This window comes from Myodes glareolus, chromosome 17 (assembly GCF_982192425.1).
Source record: "Myodes glareolus chromosome 17, mMyoGla1.1, whole genome shotgun sequence".
In the NCBI taxonomy this organism is placed as follows: domain Eukaryota; kingdom Metazoa; phylum Chordata; class Mammalia; order Rodentia; family Cricetidae; genus Myodes; species Myodes glareolus.
The window spans coordinates 54,822,195-54,832,781 of record NC_142042.1 but is presented as its reverse complement, the minus strand read 5'-3'; the positions used below and the strand labels follow the sequence as shown (position 1 = coordinate 54,832,781).

Sequence of the window (10,587 nt, the reverse complement as noted above, 5' to 3'; positions counted from 1 at the left end):
TGGTACAGCCAGGAAGGGCCCACTCTTGGTAGAGCAAAGGGCTCCATTACTCTCCAGCCCTCAGTCACTTCTCTCGAGATTCCAGCTCTCTAGGGGGCAGATCTGCAGGCACAGAGCTTGGCTTGCCCGCCCACTTCACTGTGGCCAGACGGCACTCTTAGACTGACAGTTTCTCAATAAAACAGCTCCTGAGAGGGAAGGGGTTTTCCCAAAGGGAAGTCACAAAGAAACTGGGGGACATTCCCAAAGAATTTAGAAGGAATTCTAGACAAAAACTTACTGGGCCAGGCGGTGGTGGCGCACATCTTTAATCCCAGCACTCGGAAGGCAGAGACAGGCAAATCTCTGTGAGTTCGAGGCCAGCCTGGGACAGGCTCCAAAGCTACAGAGAAACCAAAAAAAAAAAAAAAAAAAAAAAAAAAAAAAAAAAAAAAAACCTTACTCATCAGGAGCTTGAGGTATGGCTCTGTGGTAGAATGCTTACTTGTCTAACGTGCATATCACTCCAATTTCTCTCCTCAATGTAAAGAGTGCCCATCAAATGTCTCCCGCAGGTTCTAAAGAAACATCTATAGGGTCATCAGGTTCAAGCTGGAGGTTCTGGGGGTCTCACTGAGCAAGTGATCTATTTCTGGCCGCAATTTGTCAAGGGGACAGGCCATCTGGAAGGTTGAGAAAGAAGTAGAGAAAGAAGCTTCCAGATGGCACCTTCAATGAGGCCACACATCATAAAAGCTCTCCCCCAGGCTTTGTTCTCTGACTCATCTGTAGCTTTCGAAGAGAGAGCAATCACATGAAATATCTAAGCCGCCAAACATGGGAAGAAATGGCAGGAGAAAGTGACGACGAATCCTACCATGTCATCAAAGTTACTGCTACACTCATCCACTGAGGATGAAGGCTGGCCTGCAAGGGCTCCCTTCTTAGGGAGAATAAAGAAGCTGTCTCTGCTGATTGTAGATGAGATTCTGCAGGACAACACACCAAGGAAACTTAATTGTGGGGTCTACAAATGGGTCCAGAGGAAGGCGGTGCCCCAGTTAAGCAAGAACCATGTCTTTCCAGAAGATCTACCCGTTAGAATGGCAAGGCAATTTCCTTCCTGAATTGGCAAGCTTTGTCCAAAATGTGCTAATTCAACATGTAGTTCTCACAAGACAAACATTTTAATGTGGATTGCAATATCTTAAGAAACCCACAATGCTTCAAAGAAAGTAGACATTGTGAAAGCTCTGAAGATAAAAGCTGTTCAAGAGCTGGGCATCACGGTGAAACAGGGCGTCTCTATTTGCGTCCTGGGCAACACACTCCCTGAAGCCCAGTTCTGGTGTCTTTGCACTGGTCGGAGACTCCACCTTAACAGTTCCTGGAAAACATCCTTCTGTTCTCATGGAGACTTCCTTGGCTGCATTTAAATGAAAGCTTTTTGGTGCAGTAAGAACGTTTGATTCTAAAGATAGATGAAGCTGTGATAGGTAATGTGTCAAATGTTCAAAACATCACTGCCAAAATCTAGAGTTGTCTGCTTTTCAGCACGCCTGTCATTTTCGAACATGCCACTCCCATGCGAAGCGAGCTGATGAATTTACAATGAGAACCTAGTGAATGTGGGACATGGAGATGGCTCTGTGGGCCAGAGGGCCTGCCATGCAAAAACGAGGACTCAAGTTCAAGGCTTCAGAATCTATGTGAAAATCCAGGCATGCTCACACATGCCTGTAACACCAGTGTCATCAGCCAGGGTGGGCAGACATAGGAAGATCACTCAGTTTGCTGGCTGCCAGCATAGCTCCAAATTCAGTGAGAAACCTTGTCTGTCTCGGGGTGATAAAAATTGGGGTGATAAAACGAAGTGTGTTGAGCAGGGTTCCAGACAGCCTCCTCTGGTCTCCATGTGACTCTCTGACACACACACACACACACACACACACACACACACACACACACACACACATACACACACACACACATATGTCTAAATAAAGAAGAGCTGAGTGTCCGTTAAGAATAAGTAAAGGAAAGGCTGAACTGACTCCTTAAAATGAACCTCCCACCCTCCCTCCCTGCTGATGGCTTCTGTCATATCTGTGTGCCATCTCTATGACTGGTTCCTGACTATTGATGGACCAGTTACCTTAATTTTTACTTTGCCTCATCAAAAGCAATATTATCGTTATTGTCCAACTATTTCCCATGCATGTTATCGTGAAGAGCTAACTAATAAACTATGACTTGACCGCCACGAACTGACAGATCTTCTCGTCTGCATTCAAGTCTTCAGGGTGAGGTTCCAGGACCCCCAGGTATAGAAATCAACAGATGGGGGACTGGGAAGATGACTCAGTGGTTCAGAGGACCGAGGCTCCATTCCCAGCACCCCCATGGCAGCTCACAATCATTTGTAACTCAAGTTCCAGGAGATTCGAACCCTCTTCTAATCTCTGCGGGCACCAGGCATGCATGCAGTGCACTAACATACATGTAGATAAAATAGTCATTAACATAAAATAAAAATAAATCTTAAAAACATCTGCAGGTATCTAATAAAATGGTATTTGCATATAACCATATGCTTTAAATCATTCTCGGATGACATATAATACCTAATGCATGGTCAGTGCTATGAAAGTAGTTGTTACAGCATTTAGGGAATGACAAGAAAGAAATCTTTACTTATTAAATCCAGATGTAACTTTTCCCCCTAACACTTTTATTCCCAATTGATTAAATTTACAGATCGGAAGGCTGAATATTCCATCTGTGGCCAGTGAAGTGGGACCATGGTCAGCGGCTCAGGCCCTACCACATTCCATCCCCACAGGTGGATGGAGGCAGCTTTACCCCCAAACACGTGGCTGCCAGAGCATAAAACAAAGGAAAGGGCTCATGTAGACCTAGCCAGTATTTTCATGCTGCAGGTGAGTTTCCATGCTCTGTCTGGCCCGTTATCTCCTGCAACATTCTCTGTGCCTTATACTAACCCCAAGATGAAACTCTTCTTCTGAGTCCCCAGAGAAAACACCACTGCCTGGAGGTGTGGGGGCCGGCCTGCGACGCTGCGCATCTCAGCGCGTGTTCGGTAACTCATGTCAGGCATTCCGTTTCTTAAGTTTCTGGGCTACCCTTGTGCATCCTGTTTCTTATGTTTCTGGGTTAGCCTTGAGACTGGAATTTTCTCACAAGCCATACTTGAGTCTTGAGCCCTAGGCTGCCACCTTGCAATTAGGGTTTTGTTGTCTAGCTCTCTGTTTTCTGAGATTGAGAAAACAGCCGACTGCTGTCTGTTTGAGTTCCCCCTTTGGTCAAACGTTTCTTAAGGCTTTTACTCTCTTTAAAATGAGTTCCTTGCCTTTAGTTTCTGTGAAGGAATTTTTCAAATATTCTGGAGATAGTTTTCCCTTCATATCCAGTGCAGATTCTGGGATCCCACAACCTCCTGCAAAGGCCCAACTCCACAAACACCCGAGTGCCTATGGGAAATGGCTTATTTGCATACAATCTGCACACATCTTCCCACATCCTTGAAATCATCTCAAGATTATTTATACCACCGAACACAGATAGACGCCACACAGTGGTTGCCATGTCGTGGTCTCGAAGGCTGGCACGAGACATCTATATTTGTGCAATACAGCCACCATTTTTATAAAAAACACATTTGATCTACATTTGGTTACAGCACCGGATGCAGACCCTGTGGACACTAATTTCTGCTTTTTATTTTTGTCTGGTTGGGGGCTTTTTGGGGATATCAACACCATTAGTTGAGTAATTGTAGGCACCCCCTTCCCACCTGTGATTAGAAGCTTCACTTTCTTAGTGTCTCACGTACACAAAGGCTCACCACCTTAGCACAGCTCTTAGGGCATGTGGACAGCTTGCAGTGAGCTTACAGAACCCATTTTCTTATCTAATCACTTCTCAGGCTTTGGGCCAAGACAAATTAAGAAGTTATTCAGACATCTTCCTGTATGGCGTTCAGTGAGTTAGTTATCACCACCCAACAGCTCCACCCATAAACCAGTGACTGAAAACAAAAACTCTCCTCACTCGGGCTCACTGAGTTCTGGCCAACGTCTGCCGGTTAGCTCACCTACGCCTGGCTAGGTTCTGGGGGCCGGGGTGGCTGTGTTTGGCTAGGGGAGTGTCACAGGGAAGCTGTGCTCCCAGTGTGTCTCAAGCCTCCAGACTTTCATTCTAGAGCTTATACCGTCGGGTCTCCTGGTGCTCAGGCCACTGGACCTAAAGGAGATCTATATACTGTGCTCTCCAGGCTTGGCAGGTCGGCCAAGACCTTGAATCTTTTAAAACCACGTGATTTTTCTCTCCAGCGGATTTCCTGCATAAAGACACAATGCCTTGCGCACACAGACATTCTTTAGAAAGTAGAAGGACATAGACACTGATCATCTTAGTCTTGCTCTTTGAGGCTAAAATTGAAACTTATAGACAAGAAGAAAATCATACTAAAATGATTCTGTATTCTTAGTCCGTATTGCTTTTTGATTTATGTAATGAAAGAGAGGACGCGTGGAGGTCAGAGGACCACTCGTGGCGGTCATTTCTCCCTTCCCACCATATGGGGCCTGGAGGATCAAACTGGGGTCATCAGGTTTGGCAGCAAGTGCCTTTGGTCACAGAGCCGTCTCGCTGGCCCATATTCTGTCATTTTTAAAGGTGTCTTTTCAATCCATATGATTCCAATGGGAATCACCTATAAGGCAGAATAAATATTTAGATTTAGTAGTCAGACCTGAGTGCATTCTGTCCCTCCCCTCTCTGCCCTTGCAAAAGTGAAAGTAAAGTAGGTCGGTTGTTCCCTCACGGTCTGTCTGTCTGTCTGTCTGTCCGAGCCTTCCAGATCATTCTGCTTCTGTGTCTCTTTCTCCTGAGTCTCTGCCCCGCCTCTCGGCCCACCTGTCCCCACACACATATAAACAATCCTTTCTCTCAGCAGCAAATACCAGAAGCTTTAAATAAAAAAATGGCAAAAGGAAGCCTGAATGCCACTGGAAAAAGATTGCAAAGAGGAGCCCAGCAACCGGTGACCATGGTGACGCCGTGTAATCAGCAAACCCAGGCCCTTGCTGTCCTTCCTCCTCTGGGCATTCATGAAATGGTTGGTTTAGAAACCCCAAGCCCACAGACTGTTTTCCAGCAACATAGCAACCGCGGCGAACTGGGCAGTCAAAACTACTGTGACCTGATTATCAAAACCAGAGTTATGACAGCAGGCCACCCAGCTGCCTTGCTTAGCAGCAAGGTACACTGGCTATCTGAGGTATCTCCTCTGTTAAATCCAAAATGTTGTGTGAAATACATCAGCACTTCATACACACACTTCACACACACATATGCACACACATACACATAACTCACACACATATACATACACACACTTCACACACACATATGCACACACATACACATAACTCACACACATATACATACACACCAAACCACACACACACACACACACACACACACACATACACAACACACACACACACACACTGCGGAGCAACCACAAAAGGAAGAGAATCTACAAAGGCCAAAACGAAGTGAAAGTAGGCACCTTGGGAAGCAGTCTGGCGGCAAAGCTGCCCTCTGCCCTGAGTTTCTGTTGACTGTTTCCACAGCTTGGGGTTTGTGAGGTTAAGCCTGAAACCCTACTAAAATAGTCTGCTAGGATGCCCCACCCAAACCTGCCCCATTGCAGGAGCTACATTCTCAAGGTAAGAAACAAACCCACTGTGCAAAACAGGGCAAGGAAACACCTGTGTTTGGGTTTGCTCGTGGGCGAGGGAATCTTCCCTGAGAACTCAGCCACATGCCGGCCCTCCAGGGACTCTGCTGTCTGAGGGAAGGTGGTGTCACTACCTTGACATGATCTGCAGAAAGACAAGAAAATTCTCTTGGGGGAAACAAAACTCCAGCTGCAAACTCAAGACTGTCCTACAACTTACTAGGAAAATGAGCAACTTTACCTTGTTTTTAAATTATCTTTTTTAAAAAATCACACAGCAGGGACAGTACAGGCACCAAGCCTGGCGATCTAACACCAGGGCCCACACGATGGAAAAAAGAGAACCCACTCTTGCAAGCTGGCCTCTGGCCCACGTGTGCATAGTGTTAAGTCTTCACAGGTACAAACAGACAAACATCTGTACCAAAAATAAACAATAAATCTCACAATACATAGGCCATAAGGCATTAAAACAGTAGGCAGAAAATTCCACAGGTCACAAAAGCAGATCACCAGGGGCTCAGGGGTTACATTTGGGGAAGTGTGGCAATACCCCCAGTTTGCCTTTGCCTATTTCCTCCGGTTTCTATGTATGAACCAGCGGAGTCTGTGCTCCTGTCTTGATGCTCATTGGCCATATTCCTTGTTCTCTTCTTTGCCCCAAGGTCTATAAGCACATCTTCCCCTTGCACATCGAGAAGGAAATCAATCAGTTAATCAATGAATCAATCAACAGACTCCCACCATCTTGCTCCACCATTTTCACAGCTACATTTCTTGAAAGTACAATCATTGTGACGTCATGCAGCCCATTGTGCCCCACCCAGCCCTTCTACAAAGGCCCTTGCCCAGGCTGTAGAGGCCACCGTGCCCTGAGGCACCAGGTCACCAAACCCACCAGGTCGCCAAACCCGATGAACCGTTACTTACCAGTTATTGCGGAGGCATTGTACAATGTGAGCTCCCTCCTTCCCGAAAGTCTCCTGTCTCAGTTTCAGGGTCACTGCTTTCTTCTGAGTTTTCTCTTACATCTTTGGTCACTTCTTCCCAGGCTCCTCAAGTGTTTGCTGTGGTTTGTATGGATATCCCCGTCTTGGTTTCTTTTCCTGTAACTGGGATAAAACACCCTGGCGAACACAACTGAACGGAGAAAGGATTTGTTTTGGCTCAGAGTTCAAGGGTACAGAACGACGTGACTCAGATGGAATGGAAGCAAGAGCTTGGGGCAGCTTCTCAGGCCACACCCACAGCCAGGAAACAGCAGTGCAGGCACTCAGATCACATTCCCCGGTTTGTGCAGTCCCGGACCCCTGCACAAGGAATGGTCCTGCCCCGGGTTAAGTGGGTTTTCTTCCATCTATTAACCTGGTAAGATAAGCCCTTGACAGCCTGCCAGGAGCCCAGTGTACCCCTCCCAGCAGCTGTCTCTCTGGTGACTCCAGGTTGTGTCGAGTTGATGTGACAATGATCATCACATCCCCCAAGACTTGCTTGGAAAGTCTTGTTCCCATGCTCGATGCTATTGGTGGGTGGAGTTTACTGAGGGGTCTTCAGGTCTTCCTGGAAAGGGATAATGGCACCCCCACTCTCTTCCTTTCTCCCTCCCTTGAGTGAAGCAGGAGATTTTGCACTGTCCTGGGCTTTCACCAAGACATGCTTCACCGCAGGCCCAAAGCCATGGGACCAATTGTTCAAGGCATATCAACACTGTTCAACAAAACAAAGGGTTCTCTTTCCTAGCTGGTGACCTCAGACGTCTGGTGTAATGGTGGAAGGCTGACTGATGTGCCTCCTCTGCCCACTCGGTGCTGTTCTTAAGTCACTTGGCACCATCTTCACAGGCACAGCCTCCACTCTCCTGGACAAAACGGCCATCTGTCTAGGGGAAAGTGTATCTGAGGGCTGAGGGAACCTTTCCCAAGGGAGGGGCAGCATTAATAGCCCAGAGAGGGCTGACTCAGTCCAGATCCCCCATTCCCAGCTGTTAGGCGGCTGACACTGTGCCTGTGAGAAGTCGTCTGCTTTAAGGAGCTAATGCTTGCCCATCCTGAACCTGACTGTGGGACACTTCCCAAGGGTATAAATGTCCCTGGACCACCAACTCGCAAAATGTGATAGATGTTGAGAGAGAAATAACTACAACACGAATAATAACTATTCCTATAAGTTAAAAGGGTGACAAGCCCAAGCTTTCAATAAGATTGAAGAAAGACCAGTCAATTGGATTAATCATTAAAAATAGTTTCTGCTGCCCAAGGTGGTACACACCTTTTATCCCAACACTTGGGACAGAGAGGCAAGCATATGTGAGCTCGAGACCAGTTTGAGCTACGTAGTGAGTATCAGGCCAGTAAGGACCATGTAGGGAGACTCTGTCTCAAACAATAGAAGGAGGTGGGAGAGGAGAAATAACAACAACAAAATATAACGGAAGTTTTAAATAACAGACAAATCTGTGATGAGGCATTTGATTGGGAAGGAGCGTAAGGAATCCCAGAGTGCTACACAGTTACAATTCTAGTACTCCGATACAGCAGGTCACAAGTTCATGGCCGACCTGGGCCACGTAACAAGACTTTGTTTAAACAACAGCCACAAACCACTATGAAGATACTAAGAGAATTTACACTGAATGCTCTGCTATATGACTAGCAACAAATAACTTCTATTCAAAAAATGCATGCATGAACTAATAGAAGAAAACACTAACCCACCAATTCCATCAAGGGAAGAATTTTCATAATTGTGATAACTGGCAAATAGGATTAAATGCAGCCCCAAAGCTTCTACACAGCAAAGAAAAGGTCAGCATAGTGAAGAGAGAACCTGGGCGGGGGGGATGTTTATCTCTGTCCACCAGGCCAGGCATTTGTAGCTAGAATACTAGAATACACAAAGAACCGCAAAAATTAAACAAAAAAAAAACCCAAGCCATTTGATTAGTAAGTGAGCCAATTACCTGAATAGATAGCAAAAACCAAGAAATCGAAATGGCCAATAAATAGTTGAAGTAATACAATAAGTAATGGGAAAGGTGATCAATATCCTTAGCCAACAGGGAAATATAAATTAAGCCTGTTTTAAGATTCCATCTCAACTCTAATCAGAATAACGATCACCACGGAAACACACACCAACAAGTGAAGAGGTATGTTGGGGACCGCTTTGGGGGTTGTTGGGAATGTGAACTGGGCAGGTCAACATACCACAGAGCCATTTGGAGGTTTATGTTTGTTATTGCACTGTTCCCAACAGTCAAGAAAAGGAAGCAGCCTAGATGTTTATCATCATATGAATGGATAAAGAAAATGTGTTTCATCGGCACACGAATCATTTGAATTTTTACAGTCACAGAGAAAAATGACATCGTGACATTTTCAGAAAAAGAGATGCAGCTGAAAAACACCGTGTTAATCAAAACAAACTAGATTCAGAAAGAAAAATCCCATGTTTCCCTCATATGTGGAGCCTAGACTTAAGAGTATATGTATGCATACATGCAGTATATATTTGTGTGTATATGTGGGGGGGTCATGAAACTAGCAAAGGACTCATTAGAGGAGAGCAAAGAATCTAGGGGAAGTGGGAAATCGGTAACGGAATACGTTGATAAGAAAGCAGAAAGAGAGACTCAGTGGAAGAAGAATGGGAACCGTCTGGAAGGGAAGGGACACAGAGAGGGGATAGTGGAGGAGGGAGAGGGTGACAACTGATATCGTGACACATAGTGTATGAAGGCACCATTGTTGAAGTCCACTGCTAGATCAACAAAGACAAAAACGTGTCATCTCAAAAGAGAGCAATTGCCGGTACTGCCTAACCTTGATGTCTAATGTCTGCTCATTCAAAGCCACATGCTATTTTAGTCAGCTGCACACTAAAAATAACTTGAAGAATAACTCAAACGCTAAGAAGCTAATTAACACTCCGAGTCTTACAGGTCTCAGGAGAAAAGTAATTCATTTTGACCATCATATAACCATCTTTGTCCAGACAAGTATAAAAAGACACTCAAGAAAAATCTTTGAAGCATAAAAATGCATTATTTTAGACTTACCTGAAAATGTGTGTTCAATAAGAAAGGGGAAAGCTGTCAGATTCCACCCTGTTCAAGAAGAGCTTGTTCGTGTGCTTCCAAAAGGGTGACAGTGGGTGGCAGGTCACACTGGCATGCGGTTTCTAGCGCGGGTATTGAAATAAGCATTGTGACAATTTCCTTTAGAATGTTTCATAGTTAAGGTGTACCAGAAATGGCATCCTTTTAAAACATCCAAACTTACAAGAAATAGTTTTAGGTGTCAATTTAAAAGTGTGAGACTAAGTACTACACAGTGCAATTATGTGAAAATCTAGAACAAACAGAGAAAGCAAGCCAGAGCAAGGCTGCCTCCCAAAAGATGTGGGCACAGATGTCCTTGGTAGAAGCACATGGAACTTTCTTGACGATGTCAATGCTCGGTGTCCTGAAAGGGTTTGGATATCTGCTGAGCACTGTCAAATGGTATACCTAAAGTCTAAACATTTTGTGGGGGTTAATTTTATTAGGGAAAAAACAAAACATAAGCAAAGTTTGGGCTCCAATGTCATCTATGCTAGAGTTTGGGGTGAAACACTTGGAATGCAGAATGAGTAAGAGGTTACCAAGGAGACAGCTGTACAGATAGTAATGGAACCAAAGCAGGATATTTGCTGGGGAATCTATGTAGTGATGATATGGTGTTTGCCACCAAATACTTTGACTTTTCTGTACATCTGAAAATATTCATAAAAAAATATTGCAGGGAATGGGCAAAAGGAAATATTTTTCATAATTATTTTTAGCACATGTCTGAGAAAAGTTA

General features: G+C 45.0%; 1 long non-coding RNA gene across 2 annotated transcripts; it reads right to left on the bottom strand.

Moving 5' to 3' along the window:
• Positions 1-2,689: 2,689 nt before the first annotated feature.
• Positions 2,690-9,679, bottom strand: LOC125405631 (uncharacterized). 2 transcript variants are annotated; one of them, XR_007233641.3, is made up of 3 exons: positions 6,677-9,679; positions 5,576-6,431; positions 2,690-4,714 (listed from the first exon to the last, which is right to left on the bottom strand). It is a non-coding gene; the product is annotated as an uncharacterized LOC125405631 (long non-coding RNA). The 2 variants fall into 2 exon arrangements; XR_007233643.3 differs by having other exon boundaries at positions 5,778-6,431; positions 6,677-9,665.
• Positions 9,680-10,587: the final 908 nt, after the last annotated feature.